General features: G+C 36.9%; 1 protein-coding gene across 7 annotated transcripts in view; it reads left to right on the top strand.

Moving 5' to 3' along the window:
* SMYD3 (SET and MYND domain containing 3) overlaps positions 1-25,649 on the top strand; it is a 794,127-nt gene that overhangs the window by 192,579 nt on the left and 575,899 nt on the right. The window lies entirely within an intron of this gene.

Below are 25,649 nucleotides of genomic sequence, written 5' to 3'. Positions count from 1 at the left end.
TTTTCCTTTCAAACAAAATAATAATTCTGGTAGCGTGTTATTTTTATTTTTTAGGGCACATATGTGACCTCCAAAGCCTGCCTTTTTAAACTCTACATTTTAATGTTATTAGTTGCAGCTGGTGTTTGCAGTATAGCACTATGCTTGTACAGGCTTAAAATGCATTTTTTAGAAGGGTTTTTTAATACTCTGGTACTTAAAATTTACATTCCTTTCTATCCTGGCCAAAATGTTTTTTACTGGGGGAAAATTCTTTTTATTGGAGAAGCAGTGGAAAATGTGTTAACACAAGAATTTTGCTAATTCAATAGGAAAAGAAATATTAATTTAATAATTTTTATTGAGATGTTAGAAATAAGACACAAGAAAATAGTAATGATATTATTACATTTGAGACTGCGTACTTATATTTGGCTCCTGTGTCCGTTTAGGCTGAGGGTGTTACTAATCTATATGACATTGTGTCATAACCTTACAATTTTAGTAAAGTGTGAAAATCAGCAAGAAGGAATTACTTCTTTTATAATTACTAAATAACCCTTTGTGGTCCTTTTTATTTTTTTAAAGATTTTATTTACTTATTCATGAGAGACACAGAGAGAGAGGTAGAGACAGGCAGAGGGAGAAGCAGGCTCCCTGCAGGGAGCCCAATGCAGGGCTCGATCCCAGGACCCCAGGATCATGCCCTGAGCCAGAGGCAGATGCTCAACCATTGAGCCACCCAGGTACCCCAGTTCTCTTTATTCACTGAGGAGCATTGTGTCTCAGTTAGAAAGCAGGAATAAACTTGTTCTTGATATATTCACTTTGTAGTTGAAAATTTTCAGTTTCGTTAGCCCCCTTATTCTATTTTTTTAAATTAAATTAAATTTTTTTTTTTTTTTGTTAGCCCTCTTATCTAGATGTGGTGGTGCTTTATTCACTGTTGCTGGTAGGCTAATATGTGGGAAGAATATTACTTCTGTTGGTTTGAAAGGTCAGGAATATGTGTCTCTTTGCCACTCAAGGGTTTTAAGTTCACGTAGGACCAAGTTTTAGAGCCTTTTTGTTGATCAGCTCAGTTGGGCTTCCCCACTGTAGCATGCTAGAAAGTAGTAAAGAAAGCCATCTTTTGAATTAATAAAGTGATGAATTATCTAATTACAAAGATGATGTGAAATGGCAGTATGATAACTTTGACTGCATTACTAAATGATCCCAGTGACTGATCAGATGTGCCTGGGTTCCATTAAGGAAAAATGTGCCATTAAATATTTACTACTCAAAGCGAGCAGACACACCAGGATTGCTAACCTCTGATCACTGGGGTGCTTGTATCTGCATGCTTGGAGGTAACTGCTAGATGAGACATCTCTCATGTCTGCTCAGCACAGCTGCTAGAAGACTTGGTTATTGGGATATTACCTCTCCTCTGTTTTTAAGGAAAGCAAGCAAACAGCCAAGGTGCTTAACTGCTTGCAGATCCTGGCTTTCTAATTATGAAATGCTGATGCATTTATGATTTATATATTTTTTATTACAATAAATTGAATCTCTGTGTCAGTTCAAGAGACCATTATTCTTGAAAATGTTCTTCCGAGTAAAGTGACATTTGTAGGACACTTGGGCTTTCAAAACAAAACAAGTCATTGTGATTTTAATGTGTGTCTCATGTTCTTCACTTTTAGCCATTCAGTTAACATTTATCTTCACTGAAGTGTAAATAAATAACCTATGATGAGTTGGTGTGTGTTTATTATAAAGACCAGATGCTAGCTAACTTCTGAAGTTGGGAAGGATAATTAGTAAATTCTTAATCAGCATTTTTATTCATACCTGTGTTGGTCAAGGTTAATTGCTTTTGAAAGGCTAATGCTGTAATTAAAACTATTGATGGATAAACATGTTAGCCAAGCCTTGTTGCCTTCTCTATTTGAGTGTACAAGTTGCCATTAATTCAAATAGAGGCAATATTTTTTAAATGATAGTATGTTACTGTGAAATGGTGGAAGTTGCTTTCCTTGCTTTGGTCTTCTCTTTGGTGGCAAGAATCAGAGGGCTGTGTCTGCCTACCCAACTGGCACTTTTTTTAGAGCCATGAATTAGATTTCATTTCAAATCCCTAGCCATCTTCATGGCATGCAGTATTTAAGTATTTAATTGATGACTGGATGAAGGACTACATGAAAACTGTCCATTTTTTTGTTTTATGGAGTGTATTTTGTTAAATATGTTTAAAAAATAATACATTACTACAAACATATAAGACTAGGTAAAAAGAAGTCTTTAATGTGGTAAAATTCAAGAAGTTCAGTAAATTCGCTGATGAGTCAGAATCAGAGAGGCTACCATTATCCTAATGTCTTCAGGAAATGATGAATCATCATGTTAATTATTACAATTCAGCATACCTTTTCTGTAAAAGCCCAGATAGTATGGTTTCGTAGGCCAAGAGGCAAAAGTGGACTATTACAGTATCATGGCAGTTTGTAGTGCCTGCTGAGAGAGCAGCTTCTTAACTTTATTGTGGCAGCCAACAAGCCTCCCTGGGCCATATGTAAGTGAACAGGGGTGGCCACATTCTAACAACTTTATTTATGGACACTGAACACTGATTTTCATACACTTGCACTTATCCCCCAGTATTCTTTTCATTGTTTCCCCAGACATTTAAAAATGTAAGAAAACACTAAGCTTGCAAGCTGTGTAGAAGCATCTAGTGGGCCAGATTTGGCCCATGGACCATTGTTTGCCAACTCTTGAGTTATTCCTGTAAGCCAGAAGATTTTTTGCACTTGGAAGGAAACAGAATATATTCTACCAGAAAATTCTCTGAGAATTAAAAAAAAAAAAAAAAGATAAGGATACCTGGGTGCTACAGTTGATTATATAACTGACTCTTGGTTTTGGTTCAGGTCTTGACTGCAGGATCTTGGGATTGAGTCCTGCGTCAGACTCCATGCTGGGTGTGTAGTCCACTTGATATTTGTTCTCCCTTTCCCTCTTCCCCTCCTACTCGTGCTGTCTCTTTCTCTCTTTCTCAAATAAATAAAGAAATCTTAAAAAAAAGAAAATATTTAAATGTCACCTTCTAACAAGCCATTAGTTCTATAGTTTTACATTGTCAATCATGTTTGTAAGCACAGTATGTATACAATACTTGATTTTTGAGTTTTTTTTTTACTCCAAGAAGATTTAATTTAGTAACTTAACAAATGGCTTAATTCAGTAATATAGTGGGATAGAGGTAATATTTCATTAAAGATTAGGAAGACATAGAATTGTTGAATAGAAAAAAGTATGTACTTTATAAATCTTTTTTTTTTTAATTTTTATTTATTTATGATAGTCACAGAGAGAGAGAGAGAGGCAGAGACAAAGGCAGAGGGAGAAGCAGGCTCCATGCACCGGGAGCCCGATGTGGGATTCGATCCCGGGTCTCCAGGATCGCGCCCTGGGCCAAAGGCAGGCGCCAAACCGCTGCGCCACCCAGGGATCCCGAGTATGTACTTTATAATGTCTTATATATTTACACTTTCATTCTTAGGGTTTTTGTTTGTTTGTTTAAAGATTTTATTTATTTATTCATGAGAGGCACACAGAGAGAGGCAGGGACATAGGCAGAGGGAGAAGCAGGCTCATTGCAGGGAACCTGATGCGGGACTCGATCCCGGGGCCCGGGGATCACATCCCCAGCCAAAGGCAGAAGCTCAACCGCTGAGCCACCCAGGATCCCAGTTTTTTGTTTTTTAACTGTAGGTGTTATATTTTATTATTTTGCCTTGAAATGAAATATAAAGATACAATTTTCTAGTAGAAATATTTGGCCATATAACTCAAGTTCAGAAAGTTTTTGTTTGATTCTTTAGATCTTCTTTTTAAATTATGGATATTGCACTCAGACCTTACATATTGTGGTTTGATTTTTTCTATTAGGAATGAGAAGGACCTCTCATGGGACAAAAAACCAAGTATGTTTTAGGGGTATACTTTTAGTAGTAATAAACATTGTGATAAACTCCTCTGTTACATTTTACAACCAACAGAAACAGGGTGAAATTTTAATGGCAGAAATTAGACATTGCTATTTGATATGGAAAGTAAGGTTGACTTGGTATATTACAAAGATAAGAGAATTTGGGGATGGCTTCTCTAAGGCAGATAAACAAATGTGTCCTGATTGAGAGAGAACATAACCTCACTAGAGTTTATCAAAGGTCATTTTTCATTAAAATATTTATTTTCAGTACTTAGATGTTTAAAGAGACATATTCAGGTAAATTTTCATTTATGAAACAATGAAGGAAGGAAGGAAAGTCTTGTCCTATTAGGCAAGCTGATTATGACTTAGTATCTGGAACAACTTTTTAATATTCAAGTGGTCCAACCATGTGTCAGGCTGCCTTGACACAGCTTAGAGCTCCACTGTCCTTGAAAGGGTTTCACTCAGGATCAACATCACACGTCAGGGTGAGTTATCTCTGTGAGTATAAGGCAGGGCTAATGCTCTTTAAATTTGTGGTGTTTATGGTAACCATGGAAGGAGGGTAGTATATCTTCCTGTATCCTTTCTCTCTCTGTCCTGTTTATTCCCAAAGTTTCAGTGAAAACCTTTGATCAAATCCACTTGACTAGGATTCATCTGTTCCTGTTGTCAGATTAGTAGTCCCTGGCATTAGCTCTGCCAACCACTTGGCAACAGTGAATATTCTGTTTTAATTGGTTATATGTCTTCATTTCCTCTACTTAGAACAGACTCATTTTACCCTGCTCCTTCTTTCAGCACAGAAGCATACAATTTTAGGATTGGCAAGATCACAGAAAATAACCAGATCCATGGCCCCTCTGCTCCTCTTGCCATGATGCATCAGTTGTGGCTCAGAGGAGGTCACGTAGTCACCTGGTAATGGAGGAATACTAAAATTTAGGTCTTTTGAGCTCAGTTGAATGCTTTCTCTGTTACTTGGTGCCTCATTACTCAAGAACTAGCTTCTAAGTTGAAGTAAAAATGTGATACAGCAAATGATTTAGCAGTACAAACAACTTTTCAGCAATACCTGTTCCTTATATATTTTTTAGCTTTATTGGTATGTAATTTACATACAGCATTATGGAAGTGTAAGGTGTACAGGGTGTTGATACACATATATTGCAAAATAATTTTGGGTTAGCTAACACCTTCATTATACCAAATAACTACCATTTGTTTTTTACAATGAGAATATAACATTTAAGAACTTAATTTTCAGGTAAATAATACAGTGTTATGAGGTATAAACACTGTGCTGTCCATGCTGTCCAATAGATTCCTAGAACTTATTCATCTTTTGGCTGAAGTATGTACCCTTTGATCAATGTTTACCAATTTTCCTCATTTCACTCCCCATTCCTTATATTGAAGGTTATCTGTATAAGGCCAGAAAAGTATGAATAGGTTACACTATAGGATTACTTGTGTTAGTATTTGAAACTAGACTCAATTCAATTATCTGTATATTGATATGTTTAAATCTCAGAAAGTCTGTATGTTTAAGTGATTGCAGCTTTCCATTCCAGCTAGGTACTCTTCCTTCAATAACTCAGTTATAAACAAAACTACTGTATTATGTACTTGACAGGATGTGAATTTGTCTTCTGTTTTTCATTTTTTTTTGTCACTACTCAACCATGAAGCCAATGAATATTAGACACTGGCTTTTGTCTTACATTGGTAGATCAAGAGACAATTGAGGGATTTATCATGGATTGTCCAGTGAAAATTGTCATGAAATACCCTGATTTCATTTTTATTTTTACTTTTTTTAAATAAATTCTATAAAGTAGCTTAACAAATATAATCAAATATATTTCCTACAACAGCCCTCTGAGTCATTATTGTTTTTATTCCTTTTGCAGATGAGGAATGCTTAAGATCACACTGTTTTAAAAACAAAAGAGCCAGAGCTTTAACCTGGCTCTCCTAATTTCAGGTTTTCCCTGTATTCCACCATACTGCATTCTGGGTTATGCAAGTTCTGTGTTAGAGCTCTAATCATAAACTGTTAGAAGCCTTAGGAATGAAATCCAGAGTGAGCAAAATGAGAATATTTGATAAGATTTCTATCACTAATACTAAAGTAGTGCTATAGGCAAAGCTCTGAATTATTTAATTAGGATTCCTGCTATTTTCATACAGGTGATACATCCTGTCTTACACACCTCTCTGCCTCATATATTGAAATCTAAATAAGTGTGCTTGTAGGGTGTGTGGGAGGAGGATGGGTTTTTCATATCAAACATTTCTGAACTGATGCTGCCACAATTCTAGGTGAAAATAAAAGTGATTGAAATGGAATTTGCATGGAGTTAAGCTACTTTGTGAAATCTGAATTCCATAACCTTGAAGTACTGAATATTAAAACATTAATTATTCAAGAGCCTGGATCTGTCTCATTTTCAAACCATTATTAGATGTGGTTTTTTTAAATGATTCTATAAATATTTGCATTTACAGATTAAAATATTTTATAATGTAGGAGAATATATGTGCAATATGGAAGAAAATCCTCTTCGACCTTCTTGGACACTTCTTTTTCTTTAAGTAGTGTTATTTGACCTTAAAATTTATACTGGATATTAATGGAATAGGCAAGTAATTTAGAAATTATCATTTTTGAACATACACTTGTCAAGTAAAAGAAAAGCATTGGAATCGCATCTGATCAAACTTGACAGTTGTGGGGCCTGTTTAAAGTTTTAATTAATAATTTGTTTTTGGGGTGCCTGGGTGGTGTAGTCAATTAAACATCTCACTCGATTTCGGCTCAGGTTGTGATCTCAGGGTTGTGAGATCGAGCTTCACCCTGGATTCTGCGCTCATTGTGGAGTTGGCTTGGGATTCTCCTTTCTGTCTAGCCCACTCTCTTGTGCTCTCTCTCTCTCTCTAAAAATAAATAAATTTTTAAAGAAAATAATTTTAGTTTTGATGATTGTAGGAAAATTTTATCACAGCACTCTTTACACAGAGCTGTTTAATTAGGATCAGCTGAATTAGGATCAGGATGAAAAATACTCTTACAGCACTTTATTTCTTATGCTCTTTTCCCCTGTGGCTGGCAGCATTTTGTTGAAATGGCAGAGACAACTTATCATCTGAAGAGCCCATACAACTTACTGGTTGATGTCCTGGGGCCCGGTTCATCCTTCACAACCTTTCAGGTTTAGAGCAGAAGTTGGTAAGGAATGTTATTTTGGTGCCTCAGAAGTCTTTTTGTGATAGTAGGCAACTGTGAGTTTTCTTATTTTCCATTTGTTTAGAGTTCCAAGAACAGTATCAAAAACCTGGAATATGCAGATCTTAAGGTGAGATATTGTCTAATGTTTGGAAATCTTTTAATTGGCCTCTGGCATGACCTCCCTCTGATTTTCCTACATTTCTTACCATTTTGTTTATTATTTGCTTATTCTCTTTTTACCCACTGAATAGTGGTATTCCACTGCCCTGGCTTGACTTGCCTGCCTGTGGGCTGAAAATACCCCAACCTTCAGCTCTAGCCTTGGCATTTCTTCTGCTGTCCAATCTTATGTTTTCTACTTATTAATAAAAATATTCCCTTTTATGATCTGTTTTAACTTCAGATTCATCATGAATGATACTTATACACTATCTTGTCCTCAATAAGATATGCTGCTCTTCCACTTGTTCTGTCTTTTCTCTTGGCATGGTGGTCTCCTGAGTCATCTATGCCTGAAACCTCGGGGGTGGTGGTGGGGCTCTTGTTTTTCCCTCTCTCCTTCCTTCCAAATACCCTGCCACTTTTTCGATGTCTCTTAATTGTGTTCTTTTCTTTTTATATTTTTTTGCCACTGACCCAAAAGTCAGTGTCTTTTCTGTCTTTCTGTCTTGCCTGAGTGGCTCTAACAAATCTCTTTGCCTCTTACTTTCAATGATGATTGCTATAAAGGTAATTTTTTTGAACTGAAACTATTTCCTTTATATTGGGAGATTTGGATGATCTTTGTTACTTCTTTTTATCCTGATACATATATTTTTAAAAGCAGATCTGATCATTTGAATCCTCTGCTTAAAAATGTTTGTTGAGTCCCTACTGCCTATTATATAAAACCAAGCTTTTAAAAAGTACGGCATTTGAAGACTCTGCAATCCTCATCTCGTGTTAATTTCCAGAGCTGGCTACCCATAACTTGAGAGGTGTAACCATTTTTGTAGCATCTTGCGGAGTGACCAGTAAATTGCAGGGGTTCTGTCAGTGTAGCTTTTACTCCTTTATATTGTTGCACTGTCAATATGTTTCTTCACACCACCAAATCTTAATGATAGCATGTTGCTATGATGATAACCAATAAGTGTAGGCAAGAAAAGGACAGTCTCTGGATAGGGAATTATTTTTGACACTCTAGGGTATTTCTTAGCCAACTTTAAAGCTGCCCATGTATATGGGCAGGAGAGGCCTTCAGAGCCAGTAACAAGTCAGCAAGGCCCTAGGGTGCGTGTGTGCATGTGTGTAAATGTGTAAGCAAGGAGGTGGAGATCATTGTGTTCTGTTGGCTCCTGAGGTAGTGAGCTTCTACTTATAAGCCATTCTCATTTGATAAAGGAGCTTTAGCTTTGAAAAATAATCATCAGCAGTCGTTGAGTGGGCTTCTGCTTAGTCAACATAGCTGGATTTGATATTAGATAATTATAGGGATGTAATCAGATTTTGGAAATCCATTCCTGGAAGATATCCCTGTGTGTTGCTAATGGTTGTCAGTCAGGCTTCTAGCTTTTCTTTAGAGCAATGATGATTGCTATAAAGATAACTTTGTTGAGCTGAAAATATTTCCTCCATCTTGTGAGATTTGAATGATCTTTGTCACTTCTTACTTCCTCAGAGTCAGCTAAGAGAAGCTTGCCTAATCCTTCGCATTTTACAGAAGCAAGGCATTATTCTATATAGTTAAAAACAATTACGTTTTGGATTACTAGAGGAGGAGAGTATTTCCCACATGGCAAGGAATGTTTAGACTTGTGTGATTTTGGTACTTTTTTTTTTTTTAGATTTTATTTATTTGAGAGAGCATGTACGTGGGTACACAAGTGCTGGGAGGGGGTGCAGAGCAGAAGGAGAGGGAGAAGCAGACTCCCCACTGAGTAGGAAACCAAAGCAGGTCTAGATCCCAGGGCCTTGAGATCATGACCTGAGCCAAAGGCAGCTGCTTAACCAGTTGAGCCACCTAGGTGGCCCTGATTTTGGTATTTAAAAGTCCTTTTTGAAAACACCTTCATGTTTTCAATTATAGAATAATTCCTTCATGTTTTTAATTATAAAATAACGTAGCATCTCCTTGAGTGTGATCATCCACGTTTCCTAGTACTCATCAGCATTAGTTGAGGTGGAGTCACGGTACTCTGAAACCTTGCCATTTGTGATTTCCTCAATTTGATCTCTGCATGTACAGTTTCTTTTCCATTCTTCTTGGCACTTTTTTTTTTTTTTTGATTCTTCAAGATTCACTTCAAATTTCCCCTTTTCTGAGACGCCTTTCTCAACTTGCTGAGATATGTCCCATTATGACAGGAATGGGAAGGTAGAAGCATGTAAGATATGTGGATAAAAAAAATCAGAGCAGGCACTTGTGTAATTTAATCCCTGCAGCCAGGTGCTGTTGTGGTGAGTTGGCCAGTTTAACACAGAAGGGAAGAGCCAAAGGCTCCATTCAGCCCCTCAGAACTGATAGGCTGCCAAGAATGAATGGCAGCATTTCACATCCAGACATGCTGGAAGTCCTTCCTTCCAGTCTGTTCGTGGCATTCTGCCTTTATAGGTAGTTTGCCTCCTATCATTCTGGTCCTCTTTGGAGAATCAAAGAGGTTTTTGAAAAAGCAGATCTGTAAAAGCTGCCAAGTGACAAATTGTAATTATCCTCATAGCCAAATGATAAACAGAAGAATTAAATGGTATATTGTACGGTGTAGTTTTTCCTGAAAATTTTGCTTGTAAATTTAATTTCTTTAAATAAGATATCAAGTTATGTGAAGTAGGAAAATTGGATATTTATGGAGTTCTATTATAATTCTTTTTGTGAAGGGAGGTTTATTTTGATAAGCTCATTGCTCTGTTTTAAAAACCTGGATTTCTGCACATGTCTAGATTTCCTGAAAGCAGAGTACATCTGTGATTAGTAAAATCTGCTTTCTTTTTTTCTTTTTTGGGGGACCAATTGTTTTTTGATAGACAACAAATTCTTGGGGCTTGTTTGCACATATGTTTCTAGAATTAGGTAGGATCTGCCTTGCTAAATTGTAATTTGTAGGAAGAGCGGTATGGAATTGGCTCTTAAAGCCTTTTGGCCATGAAGCCACTCATCAAGTGACTTTCTCTTTTCCAAAACCTGATTAGTGTCCCTGAGAGTATTTCCAGGTGAAATACATATTACATAGTCCAGCTTGCTCATTTCTAAGTGGGATTTCAAAACCCTATAACTTGAGGTTTTTAAATTAACCACAGTATACACAGCATGAGAGAGAGAGTAGCCTCCTTAGACCCTCTACCTGGTAAGTAGACGGAATAAAGACAGTATGCACCCTTATTGTCATCTTCCTTCAGGTTGCCATTTGGGTCAATTCGAGAGTATTCGACACATTGGAGCTTTTCTATTTCCTTTTGTGATAAACTGGCCAATTCACTGTACTGGCACTTGCCTGGAGGAATATAACAATCCAAGCGCCTGTTCTTATGGTTTTATCTGCATATATTTTCCATTCATGTCATAAAATCTTAAGATTTTATTTATTTACTCAGAGAGAGTGTATGCATGGGGGAGAGAGGCAGAGGGAGAAGCAGACTCCTCACTGAGCACAGAGCTGGATATCCCAGGAACCTGGGATCATGACCTAAGCTGAAGGCAGATGCTTCACTTGCTGAGCCACCCAGGTGCCTGGACATGTTTTGATAGATGCATTGTTTTGATGGAAGTTGAGCCTGCTATGAAGTGGAGACCTTGTGAGAAGAGGGTAGGCTGATATACTTGCTAACACTAAACATTTTTAAACACTCAAAAATGGAAACAACTTTGATGTTCTATTAATTATATTAAAATAGAATAAATGTTTTAAAAACTTTTCAGTGTTTTTAAAAACACTGAAGTTTAAAACTCTTAGGCACATAAGTAATTTTGCATTGTTCTAGGTGAATACTAGTTGGGGGCTTATTTTGATGTTGTGTGTCAGAATGTTGACATTATAGTGCTTTCTGTCTTTAAGTGACAGCAGAATGCCATGTAAGAAAATGTGAATAAATAAATAAAATCTTTAAAAAAAAGAAAATGTGAATAATTCTCTCACATTGAAGCCATTTAATCGTTCCTTGACTAATAGCTGCTTTTTATTCAATACATTGAACATAAAATTCTAGAGTGTCTTTGTGCTATCATAAATTTTAAATATGAGCCATTCTTCCTTTTAAGTGTCATATGGTATTGTTGTTTTGGATTTGTCGGTTTGGTGGGTGGTTTTGTAAGATTGCTATTGTAGTTGGCTAGGAGGGCATTCTTCCGGGACTAAACTCTTTCCCCAGCTCTGTATGTCACTGTGATATTTAATATTGGCTGTAAAGAAGCGGGGAAAAATTGGCTTGACTTGTCATGTTAAGCTCCCTTTATTTCCAGATCATATTGGAGAAGTAGAGAAATAGGATCAAAACAAAGTAGTGGGATTCTTACTTGGATATTTTAGGTTGGAAAGAACCAGGTTAATCAGTTTCAGCTCAACAAATTTATATCAACTCTATCTGCAGTACTATTTTGAAAAAGGACAGTTAAGACTTAGTTTTTGCCCCATCTGCTGGGAGATATAAAAGAAATACATGTAAATAAATATATTTAAAGTGTTTTGAAAGCAGGACAGTGTCATCCTCTTCTTCTTTTCCTCCTTCTTCACTCCAAACTTAGTACCTATTTGATTCTCAGAACATTCTATAGCAGACTGTGATAATGGATGACAGTCTTGAGAGGGAGGTTTATGTGCAGAGACCATTTGATTTGGGCCTTTAATGAAAGGTATTGTTGGTGGAAGAATCAGTGCTGACTTCCTAGAATTTAGGGGGGCCAGTGGGGACCAAATGAGACTATTACAACTCTCAGTGCCGAAAGAAGAAGCCATCCAAGAATTTTGCTGCTGTTTTATGCAAATGTTTTTGGTTAGAGCAGTTGATTTAAGATTTTCCTTGAAACTTACACCTTTGACTTCTCCAGTGAGTCTCAAGACTCCCTTCCCTGTGTGAGCCCTCCACATGCCACTTGCTCTTCCTAATCCTGATGTAATCCCTTCATTCATGATAGCAACGTTTTCAAGTGGGGAATTTGGCTGTAGGCTTTTGTTAGTTTTTTTTTTCTTTATGTTTTCTGTTTTGCAAAATAAACAGAGAAAGATCATTTAAAAGACATGAGGAGAGAGAGTAGCCTTAGGTGTCTCAGGAGCCCATGTGGTCTCAGGCTTTTTGGGATCCATGAAAAAAGAGAATTTTAGGGGCCCCTGGTTGGCTCAGTAGGTGAAGCGTCTGCCTTCCGCTCAGGTCATGATCCCAGGGTTCTGGGATCGAGCCTCACATCGTCGGGCTCCCTGTTCAGTGGGGTGTTTGCTTCTCCCTCCCTCTATCTGCCCCTCCCCTTGCTCATGTCTCTCTCAAATAAATAAAATCTTTTTTAAAAAAGAGAATTTCAAAAAGGAGATGGTTAGCATGTGAAAGTTAAGAGACGTTAAGGAGGGAATAAATTCAGTATTGAATTTAGCAATTAGAAATTTACTGGCCCTAGTTTTATTTTTCATGTGGACTAAAAGTGTGAAGACTTACTTTTTTTCTACTTCAGAGTAGAAGTTGAATGATTAGGCTTTTGGTATTTTTACCAAAATGGTAAGTTGTTTCTCAGAATATATTGCTCCTAATGAAAAGCTGAGCTATTCTTTTTATTCTTAGGATAGCCACCCCTACCCCCGTATTTTTACTTGAAACTGCTTCTATCTGAATTAGTATGTTAGTTCATTGGCCTGAAAATCAGTCAAGATGTTTGCAAGTATTTTATGAGATGCTTTAGAGCCTTGGTGATTTAGAATTTTGTGATTTTGACAACTTTGTTGTGTTCTGTAATGAAAGTATCTAGGATGGGGGAGAAGGAAAGTCAAGATGGTCTTATCTGAGCAATTGTTTGCCTCATTTAATCTTTTGTAAAGCAAAGTTTTACAATATTAACCTGAAAAATGGGAGCACAAATTTAATTTAGGGATTACATATACCTTAGTAAATCACATGTGTAGGTTTGTTTTTCTTTACATTGTGTGATCTCTTTAAGTATTGTACTAAGGTACTAAATAAGGTTATTATCCATCGAAAAGCCATACCTGTAGTGGTTCCATCATGCTGTGAAAATACTTATCAGCAGATGAGGGTAGATGATGTAAACCAGATTGTACTATTTTGAATAGAGAGGTGCTTGGATGGCCAGAAATGTTCACATTGTATCCACAGAACCTCCTTTAATTCATGAACATTAAAACAGTATAATGTATCTATCTTAGCTTAATTATTAAAAAAAAAATACTTTGAGGGAATATAGTGGCACAGCCAGAGTAAAAGCTTGCCAGATACATTCTGTTGAATGTTTTTAACTCAATTCAGAAATTTGTGTCAGCCTTCAGTTTTGATCTGTAATGAAAGATGCCACAGAGAGTGTTTCCCAAGTCACTGGTGGGAGTGCCCTATTCACCTGTCAAGCCTCGCTCTTCACAGCTGGAAGGCAGTAAGGTCTGGAGTGATTTGATTTGATTGAATGCTATGACTGAATTTTAGGGACATATTCAAGAGGAGATTGGGCAGTAAATATCGTACTCATTTATTAAGACAAGATAATAGTTGAAAAATCAGAGGACAGGCTAACTTTGTGTGCTCTTTAAAGAAAGGAGCTTTGGGTTCTTTTATATTTGATTTTCTAATTTAAAATTCTGTGGTAATTAATAAAAAGTCAAACTTCAGTGGGAATGTTCCTTCTAAATATGACTGTGGAAGCTTAGCTGTTAATTTCAAATCATCTTTTTCAAATGGTTTTATTCTCTTTATCCTCTTTAATTTTCATTTCTTAGCATCTTCATGAAGAAGTAGCCCTTATCTGCATATTATAAAATGGATGCAAGCCGACTTGACCATTAAAATTTTTTTCTAATGTAATAAAGCCGTGAAAACACTATGACCCGTAATATTTTATGTTAAAAGGACGATTTGTGTTATATTGAAGATAAGAGGGAAGCTCTTATGTGGAGACATCTGCCAGAATGAGGTTTTCTATAATTCTATGAAATTGTTGTCTGACTGTAACATTTTTCTTCAGGCAATTTTGTATCTTCTCTTAAGATTTTAGAATGAAATGTGAAACAAAATCTTCAATCAGTGCTTTCACTAAATGAAATCCATGCTTCTCAAAAACATGAGCTCTGAACTTCTTTGGATTCTCTCTGAACACCTCAGATAAGCTGGAAGCAATCTTGGGATAAGTGAAGTAATTGTAGGCAGTAGATACAGTTCTATAAAATCACACCTTCTTTGGGTCAAAATGTATCTCACATCTTCTGTGCCTGTCATAGGGATTCAAGGTCAAGCAGAGGTCCAGCAGAGGCTCTGGGGCTGCTTTGAGTGATTATCAATGAGAATGAAAGTCTCCTATCTCATTGGTAGTTTTTAAACAAACAAGCCTCAACCCACAGAGATTTGTCATAGGGGCTATTCATCTATTACTTCAGATATAAGTTTATTAGTTTATAGCTTATGGCTCATAAGTAAGAGATATTGACAGAATATTAAGTTCAAGCTTAATGTCAGAGATGTCCACAGTGGTCATGCTGTAAAGTAGTATTTTCTTTTCTTTTCTTTTTTTTTTTAAAGTAGTATTTTCAAGGTAATGGTAACTGTTACTATCACAGTAAGTGCTGGGGATGAAGAGAATATTCCAATTCCAGTTTTGTGAGTGGGCTTTCAGCCTTTGAGCTGTGACTTACTTGGTTTTGAGGATGAAGATAAAAATCTTTATATAGCTTTTTCTCACTCTTTTTTCCTACTTACATTTCCAACAAAGTCTGTTTTTATAGTATTTTCGGTTGTTTTCTCTTGCTGATCATTTACTAATATTCAGAGAAATACGTGCTTTCATGGCATGTTTGTACATTATGGTGGAGTTGTTTCAAATTCATTACTTTTCTGTATGCTTTGAGCTAGGTTTTTTTTTTATAAAGTGACATTTCTACATGCATGTATAAAGTTTTCAGATTTGTTAAATTTTACTGCCTACTTTCTACAGATTTTTACTATAGTATTTCTTTTGTATATGTACTCTACAGGAATTCATTCAAATATATTTTAAATTATGGGTTTTCTTACTTGCTAGTATCATATAAAATATAGTATCATTATTTAATACTATGTATGTGATATAGGATTTCATTTACCAGTAAAATTATATTATGCTTTGTTTTGTGCTAAGTATTTGTTGGTCGAGTATGCTTTAAAAAATCACTTTATGATGTAGTTTATTTTTAGGTTAGTAGACTGTCATTGCATATCCTTAACTTATTTCTAGCTGGTTTCCAGTCTCCAGTATTTGAACATAATAATTAGTTTTCCTCCTACAAAATCATTTCAGAATCACTCTCAATATACTGCATTATAAAAAGTACTTTTACAAATTGCCTTCCCTAGTTCCTTGTATCATTGGGAGGTATATTAGGATTCTCCAGAGAAATACAACCAATAGGATATATATACAAATAGATATATAAAAGAGATTTATTTTTAAGAATTGGCACATGCAATTATGGAGGCTGAAATATCTGCAAGTGGGATAACTTGGAAAGCCAGTGGTGTAATTTAGGCTGAGTTTGAAGGCATTAAGAACAGGGAATCTGATGGCATAAGTCCAAGCCCAAAGGAACAAAGATGGGAGGCTAATACCATAAGTCCTGGTCTGAGTCAGAAGGTCTGAGAACAAGGAGCACAGATGTCTTGAAGGCAAGGGAACAGAAGGTGGCTGTCTCAGCTCAAGCAAAGGGCAATTTCACCCTTTTTCTATTCAGGCTCTCATGGGCCTGGATGATTGGTGATGGCAGTCTTCTTTACTTGGTCTACTGATAGAAACGTGGATCTCTTCTGGAGATCCGTTCACAGACACACCCAGAAATAACATTCTACCAGCCAGCTAGGCATCCCTTTGCCCAGTCAAATTGACCGAAAAATTAACCATCCCGGGATGCATCTTGTATACCTGTTCATCTTCTGTGCCAGCAAATATGGGCAAATTTTTGTAATCAGAACCTTATTTTAAATACATCAGACGAACATATGGTTTAATGGACTCCTGTAATAACAATAGCTAATATTCATTGAGGACTTTGTGTCAAGCTGTGTTCTAAATGCTTTGCAAGTGTATTAATTTCCTATTGCTGGATAACGAGTTGCTACAGGCTCAGGAGCTTGAAGCAGCACCCATTTATTATAGGGAAGTGAGTGCACCAGGGGGCAGGGATCTTGGGAGTTCTTAGAATTCTTGCAGTAAGTATCAACTCATTTATTCTTCAGAATGCTACAAAGTAGCTAATGTAATGAGTGGTGTTTTACAGAGGTGGAAAGGAAGGAGAGCCTGGAGAGCTCCTTGGGGCACCCGCCTTGAGAGCATAGGTAGGTTCCTTCATTATTTTCGCCTACTCAATAGCTATTTTTTGTGCTAGGAGCAGTCCTAGACATTCAGTCTGTCATTCCTTCTGTGTATCTGTAATTCTCTCTTCCATTCTTTTGTCATAGGAGCTTTCCTTAGGATATCCATATACTTGTGTTCTTTAGAAAACCTTTACATGGGTCAAATCCTTTTATATGGATTTGAGCTTAATTTCTTGACTTTTGGAATAGACTCTGAGTCAGGATACCAGCTGCTGGATCCTGTCCATAGACTTGTATATGTAGACCATACATCTCTGTCAGTTCATTTTTTATATTATTTCTTGCCAACATCTTTAAAGTCCGGATTGAGTTTTTTTGCTGAAAAACTGGGGCATGTGACTATATTGGGTTTGTTCCCAAATGGCAGCAGTTTGCTTGAGTTGGGTAGCAGCCACTCCTTTTAGTGTGGTGTGAGAAGTCCCATTTGTTATACCCACCTCACTCAGCTAACCCCATCGCATTCTCTCAGACGTAATCTAAACTTAAACTTGACAAGCTAAAGATTTTTACAAAAGTAAATATAGCTGAAGTAACTTCTGTTTCTTTACCTTACTGCTTACATAGTCCTATCCATCTCACGCTACAGACAAGAAACGCAGGTGAGAGTGGTTAAGTCCTGGCTTGAGCACAAACAGCTGGCAGGCAGTCTTTTCCAGAGCCTTTTGGTGCCTACAAGGCTCTTCCCTATTTGAAAAGCTGCCACTTTCTTCATCGATGAGTTCTAATTCCATCTTTCAGTGAAAACTCTTACAGTCTCACATGACAGAAAATCCAGACTAATATTGAATGAAGCAAGAAAGATTTGTTGCCTATGAACTAAAAAATGCTTCCTTTTAGCAATGCTAAATCCAGGGACTCAAATGATGTCATTAGGATTAGTCTCCCTCTATTGCTAGGCTCTCTTTCCATGAGTTGCTTCCATTCTCAGACAGGGTTTCCCCATGTATGGTGGTGACACAGTGGTCAGAAGCTCTGTTTTCATCCCTTCAACTCCAAATCCAGCATGAAAAATGACTTTTCAGTTGCTTAAGCAAGATTCCAAAGATTAGCTGTGATTGTATTAAGCATGGCTTGGGTCAGGTATGCATGTTTTAACCAATTGCTATGGCCAGTGGGATGTAGTATTTCAGTGTGCTTACCTTGGGTCATATGCCCACCCCTGGAGTTAGCTCCAAGGGAACAGGGAGATAATGGGGAAAAGATGATTGCCAGAGGAGTATGGAGAAGGAGAGCCAGGTGACAGAAGCAACATATCTCTTCGTCTTCCTTGCTTACCCTATCGTGGGTGCTCTGTTCCTCTGATAAACTCTCTAATCCTGATTATCAGTGGCATATATAATATTCTGCTTTGTATTATAGTCCTTTATTTATTCACTTGTTTGCCAGACATTTATTTAGTGCCAATGACATTGCAGGCATAGTGCAAGGGGTTGGGAATGCAGAGATAAAAAAGACACATCAGTTGCCTTTGGGAATTCATGATACAATATGTTTGAAATGCTGTCCAAGTGGATTGTAGAGCTTAGGAGGCATTAGAAATATTGTGCTTCCTTATAGCACATAATATAATACTTTCCACAAAACAGGCTTCTGATAGATGGTATAAAATTTGTGCATGCAGCTTATTAAGACATAGTTTCATTACTTCACACTTGTTAGAGGAATGAATCTTGGTTTCTGACTTTCTTGTTTATACTCATACCTGAAAAGCACTCCCACTATAGCTGGATTGTTCTTCAACCAGCAGGAAGTCCGCCTTCTCTTTGTTAGGCTCCCATGGAGCTTGGTAATTCCTGTGTCACAGTTAACTTGTTGGTTTATCTTGGCTCCTGTAGTAGAATTGGGTATTCTTGAGGGCAAATAATTGCTTAATACTGCTGACTGGAATCTGTGGAGTGGGGGAAATGCATGTGTTTTGATTATGGGAAACAGTTTCTGTTGTTATTTTTTTTCCTCCCACTATCTCTTTAAACTCTTTTTATTCATAAGATTTTGCTTTGGTTTCCCTCCAAGTGCTCACTTATGTTTATAGGCAAATTTGGGTTTGATCTTCATTCAGTTTTCTCTGTGTGCATTTTGTAGCTGGTATTATTTTAATATTTGTTAGAAAGTCAGGGTTGGTATCGATAATCAGAGAGGACTTGTCTCTCTGGAAAGCTAAAACTGTTCTTACCATGGCTAGCATTATTATAGGTGGATAATGAACTCCACTGGCAGGCTGAGTGTTTTCTATTATCCAATCTGAAGTTAATATCCCTTGTTTCTATTTGTTTGCAATAAAACTCAGGGTTTGATTTCCTGAAGCCCTTGTAATTGCTAAAGAAAAAAACAAAGTTGGTGTGCTCTGAGAAGAGCCGACAGTGAGTAAAGCCATATGCCAGGTACTGTGCGTTGTGTATGTTACCTTCTAAATCTTCACAATTCTATGGGATAAGTACTGTTAGTACCCTGTTTTACAGGATATAGAGGCTTGGAAAAGTGAAGGAACCTCCCCAGGCTCATATAGCTTGTCAGGGCGCCTGGAAGCCTCAGTCAGATAAGCGCCCAGCTCTTGGTTTCAGCTCAGGTCATGATCTCAGGGTTGTGAGTTGGAGCTCTGTGATGGGCTCCATGCTGAGCAGGGGTCTGCTTAAGATTCTCTCTCTCCCTCTCCTTCTGCCCCTCCCCCCGCTCTCACATTTTCTCTCAAGAAAAAAAATAAATATAAAAAACCCAAATTCGTACCTTGTTACTTGGCCTCCAAGTTGATAGCATCTTAATTTTGATAATACATCAAACATTTGCTGGACTGCTGTCTTCACTTATAGTTCCCAAAAGGCAGTTTTCTGTGTTTTTTTCCTCTTCTGTATTAATAACAGTACTACAGATAGCCAACACATTACCTTTCATATCTCTAGATATCTTTTAACTTTTTTTGACACAAACAGAAACCATTGTCAGTAACACATACAAATGTGTGTTTTTCAACTGTGCTAATACATTTCTTCACTTGTTTTAAACATTTATTCAGGTGTTTTAAGAATTGTATGGTCATTATAAAAAAATTAAAATACAAATCACAAATTCGGGTGTCCCAGAAACCCTACTTCTGTTAACAGGTTTACATTCCATTATCTATATTTAATATATACACTCCTGCAGACACATCACATATAATTTTATTTAATGATTGTGTATTACTCCATTGTAGGAACATTAAAATTTAATCAGTACCCTATTGGATTATTTTCATTTCTTTGTTTTTATTGCAAAGAACATCACTATACATATATCTTTACTTACTTAAATGGTTGTTTGCATAAGATAAATTAATAGAATTGAAATTGCTGAGTCAGATTATACATTTTTATATTTGTTGCCAAATTGTGCTCCAATATATATTTTTTTACATTTCACCAATACTGTATAAATGCACTGTTTATTTACAACCTTGCTAGCATTAGATGATAGTACTTTTTTTAATCCTTGCCTGTCTTATAAGTGCTACAAATAATATCAATTTGCAATTCTAGTTTTAACTTCTTTAGTTATAAAATTCTGATGGACTTTAAATTGTGAATTTGCATGATGAAACCTTGAGACTTTGACTCTTTTTCCCTGTGAAATATTTGGGGCCATGACAATTCTAAGCAGATCTAGACATTTTCTCTGGCTTTTCAAATTAGAGATGTCTCTTCCTTCTTTATATGATATAGTATAGAGGGAATGTTGTATATTCATGATGGTCTAGTCATTGCTGCATAATGAAAGATTTTGTATATCCTTATTTTTAAAGCCAAAGGGTCTAGAAAATTTTAATCTGATGGAGGTATATCTTTTACTATTAGAGCAAAACTTCCACTTTGTCTCTGATTTTTTATGAAGGAATACTTGGAACTGAATATAGCAGCTCCTGTTGGATATCTGAAATTGTGTTGCAAACACAGGAGAACCCCCTATATTGTTCATAATTTTCTTTTTTTATATTCAAATACTTTAAATTTAAAGAAGTATGTTAGGCATTAGTTGAGTTTGTAAGCTTAACTATACTTTTTGTTATAGAAAAAGATTAATATTTGGACTTTTTTCAATTTACTATCTTTGTAGTGCTTGATAGTACTATTCAGTTGTATTTTATCACTACCTGCTGGGATAGTTGCTCATTATTATTTTTTATCTCAGTAAGTGCTTTCTTGCCTTTTATGAATATACTTTTTCTTAGAAATTACTTCCTGTTTTTGTTTGGATGTTGATAAAACTGTCTCTGAACCTGCAGGCTTAAATAGACAAAGGAATAAACCTATGTTGTTTGTTGTCTTTCCAGAAGTGGGTGTAATGGGATGCCTGGGTGGCTCGGTGGTTGAGTGTCTGCCTTAGGCCCAGGGCGTGATCCTGGGGATTTGGGATTGAGTCCCACATCTGGCTCCCTGCGAGGAGCCTGTTTCTCCCTCTGCCTGTGTCTCTGCCTCTCTGTGTGTCTCTCATGAATAAATATGTAAAATCTTAAAAAAAAAAAAAAGTGTAACCAGAGAGGACTGGAAAAGAGCAAGTATATTGTCCCATCCCTCTTCATATTAAGCATCTCTTAAAATGATGAATATTTCATCATACTGAAAAACACTCCTTCAATTGTAATTCATAAATAATATTGGTAATTAGATCCAAGATGTCCTGTTAGCAGGAAGCCAACAGTAAAGCTGTCTACCTCTAAAATATGGAGAGCATTGTCCTATGAGACAAAGATGAATGGATATAACACATATTTAGGACTGAAATGGAAGTCTTGGAGGGAAAAATCTTTTAATTTAATTAAAAAGCATTACTGATTCCAGACAGATTCATATCATCCTCTGATCGATACAGTGGATCTATGGCATTTACACATCAGAAAAAAATACATGAACTTTTGACATTTGATGCATGAGAAACTATTCTTATTTTTGTCAAGAAATGTATTTATGCTGCAAGAAAAAAGAAAAAGGATGGGTTGCCATTATAACTTAGCAATTTCAAGTTCTTAGCTTTAAAAATAAATGCTGCTGCTGTTTCTTTTTCACCAGAAACATTATTAAATAATCCAGAGTCACTAGCCTTTATTTCTTGAGGATTCCTGATTGTAGTGTTAAATGCTTAGGATAACCATGTTTGATGTACTTTCTTGCTCATCTAGCCAGCCTTGGGAATCTCGTTTCTGCCTCCAGTGCTGTTCTGATGCAAGTGGTTACATCTTAATGTGGGTTCCAGTATTCTTGTCTGTTCTGGGTTCTGGTGGAGCTGAGGCACACAATGTTGGTGTTCCCTTCCTGAAACCCTTCTCCCCAGACTTTGGAGACCTGTTTGTCATCTTGCTTGTTCAGACTCCACTGACCTGTAAAAATTGGTCTCCCCCAAGGATTAGCATTGTTTCTCTACACACTGTTTTCCTAAGGGATATCATCCTCTTTTGTAGATTCACTGACTGATTTTCCACCAATGAGTGAATCTTTGTCTATTTCAGGACCCCATTCTGAGTTCCAATTCTGTGTTTCCAACTACTGACTGTTTACTACATGTCTCCATCTCGCTATCCAGTTCTTTTTTTTTTTTTTAAGATTTTATTTATTTATTCATGAAAGACACACACAGAGAGAGAGAGGCAGAGACACAGGCAGAGTGAGAAGCAGGCTCCATGCAGGGAGCCCGACATGGGACTTGATTTTGGGTCTCCAGGATCACGCCCTGGGCTGAAGGCAGGCACTAAACTGCTGAGCCACCTGGGCTGCCCTCGCTATCCAGTTCTGCTTAAAGTCTGGATGATTCTCTCCACTTCTGCTCAAGTCTGTACTCATGTGTTTCCTTTACTATTTGATGTGGTTATCCTTCACCTGAGTCCTTTAACAGACTTTTGATATTAAAATTTCCAACATCTCCATGAGCTTGAAGAAAAATAGGCAAAAGCAGTTGCCTATGCTGGCTATAGATGTTGTTATTTAAGTTGTTAATATTTTGCCTGAATTTACTAAAATTTAAATATTTGACTTTATGAAGTTTGCCGTAATCTTAACTGTATTTAAAAAATACATATCTTGGGGTGGCTCAGTGGTTAGATGTCTGACTGTTAGTCTCAGCTCAGATCTTGGTCTCATGGTTGAGTTCAAGCCCTGTGTTGGGCTCCATGCTAGGTAGGCATGGAGTCTACTTCAAAAGAGAAAACTGAAAAACCAAACTAAAACAAATACATACACAGACACACACATACACATTTGTTCAGCCAGTCCTCTTTAGGGAGTTTGGAGAACAGCAGTTCTATAATTTTATATTGAAAGTAGAAGGAAAGCATGACTTGTTATATGGGAAATTTGATTACACATGGTTTTCAGGACTGCATTTCAGAAAATAAACTGCTTATATGTAAATATATTTTATTTTTATATATAAATATTTGTTTGTAAAATATATTATAACACATGACAAGTATAGTACTGTATATAATATAAACATACAGGGATCCCTGGGTGGCGCAGCGGTTTGGCGCCTGCCTTTGGCCCAGGGCGCGATCCTGGAGCCCCGGGATCGAATCCCACGTCGGGCTCCCGGTGCATGGAGCCTGCTTCTCCTTCTGCCTGTGTCTCTGCCTCTCTCTCTCTCTCTCTGTGTGACTATCATAAATAACTAAAAAAGAAAAAAAAATTAAAAAAAAATAAACATACATTATTAAAATAAAGTTATTTATATCTAAATCTAAACTTCCTGTGTAAGTTAAGAGCTGGCCAGTGTGGAAAAAAATTTCTTTTATCATGAATGTTGATATTTTTTTATAAAAGCTAATTCATTGTTGATGTAGAGGGAGTGCAATTTTTATTCTGATTGTCTTTGAGGATATCAAGCATGTATATACTGTTTTGTAAAGTCATTAAAATAGCAAAGAAATTATTTTGGAAACTGTTACCATTTCTTGGATAGTTGTGGAAACGAGTTTTGGAAAAGCTTACCGGGAGAGGAAATCTGATTTTCCTACTTGTGACTGAGGCTTTGCTGATTGCTTAGAAATTGTCCCTGTCTGTACCAGGAGCCTGCATGTTCAAACTTCAGGATGTTCTAATTAATAACAATAACTTTCTTCCTTTTTTATTTAAGATCAATTTATTTTGAATATATTCTCTGACATATTCTAGAGAAAAGTCGAAGGAGGCATAGAGTTCAGAATCCAGCTCCTCACACGTACATGCACACGCAAACACCCAACAAAACAGAAAAATGAAACCTTTGAGCTTTCGGTAGAAATTTAGTCTTTATAATTCATACTTTCTTTGAGAATTGATTTTGTTCTCCTGTTGATGAATTCTGACTTTCTTGTTCCATGGCTGTTATCTCGGTTGTTTAACGATTTATTTTTCTTGCTCAGAGAATTGAGTTTTCCAGATCAGATGGCTGTACCTTGTATTGGTGTCAAGGTCAAAATCTTTTAATTTTATTGATGGAACTGGTATTGTAACCCGAGGATCTCCTGCTGTATATTTTAATCCTGTCATATTGCCTAAAAACAGTCATATCTTGGCTTTTGGTCCAGTGGATACTTTTATTAAATTCCTTGGCCACATCTAGTTTACTTTTCCTTGAGAGAAATATAACAGAATACCACCAGCATCATGATCGCAAATAGATTGTTACCATGGCAACCTGACAGTTTTTAATATAAGAATTTTCTTGTTAAAGCAGAACTTATGACATTGGGGACCTTTCCCTGACTGATAACTTTATGCTGCCTCTGATAGTTGGCATTACCTTGTGTCCAGTAAGAAAACTATTGTCCTTTAGTAAGGAAACAGTTCATTTAGACACTTTGCTCAGAATTTCTCAGCTCCTATGTTAGGAAGACCTATTCTTTCTCAGCTCTACTCCTCTTTGGTGTGGTATCTTTTATAGGGAGGCACAGTGAGATTTATGAGTCACTAAGTAAAGAGAATCAGTTTTGTATCTGACACCAAAGAACTTTGCTACTGCTAACTGCATGAGTGTTCCTGGGAAAATAGCTTTGGTTCCCTGGGACTATTTCTAAAAATTATAAGTAGGGGTATTAACCTCTGTCTTATTTGTTTCATGAGCTGTTTTAATAAAGTAATACATAAAATATTTATTACTACTTTTTATTCCTGGTAGATAAGGAATAACTAATATGTATGCCCCATATTGGGTTTATGGATTACCTCACTTAATCCCCTGTAAAATAGATATATTATTCTCAACTTATATATGAAGATGTTTGTAGGCAGAGAGCTTAATTGGTTTACCCAAATCACACAACATATTAAATGTCTGCATGGACTTGGCAGTAGAATTGTCTGTTTGTTGGGCTAGCTACTTGGATTTGGTTACACTCTTCATATAAGGACCTATTGAGTTTTGGTTCATTTCCTCAAATAGGACAGTCACAGTCCTGGTAGGGGTACTGTACATATGGGGCTCCTGCCCTTAGAGCATCACACCCAGGCTGTGGGTGTCCAGGGAAGCGATGGGTAGGACAGGGCCTCTTAGCCATGTCTCCAAGTCTTTGCAGCTAGACAGAGTTGGGAGAAGCGCAGTCAAGCAGAAGAGACAGCATATGCCATCACACAGATAGGAAAGATTTTGCTTTTTTTAGAAACTGCTGAGTGATTCCGTATGGCTAGAGCAGAGCCAGGAGGCAGGAAGTTGTTTAGTAGGGAGGCAAATGACAGGCAAGAGCCATGGACCTGGACCTTTTCTTGAAGAAGAACCATTTGCAGATTTTTAATTTGACAAGAGACATGGGATTTGGGGAATTTGATATACTCTGTCTAAAAGAGGATTGGAAGATGGCAAAATTGAGGCTGGGAGGCCACTGTAGGAATCAAATCAGTGCCCCATGTGACCCTGAGCTAGGGCCATCACTGTGGTGGGCAGAGGAAGGAAAGGAGGTGGAGATGCCAGTGCTTGGAAACTGTCCACGTGGGTGGT

This window comes from Canis lupus, chromosome 7, assembly GCF_003254725.2.
Source record: "Canis lupus dingo isolate Sandy chromosome 7, ASM325472v2, whole genome shotgun sequence".
Classification (NCBI taxonomy): Eukaryota; Metazoa; Chordata; class Mammalia; order Carnivora; family Canidae; genus Canis; species Canis lupus.
The sequence above is the reverse complement of the archived record's forward strand: the minus strand, read 5'-3'. Positions and strand labels throughout refer to the sequence as shown.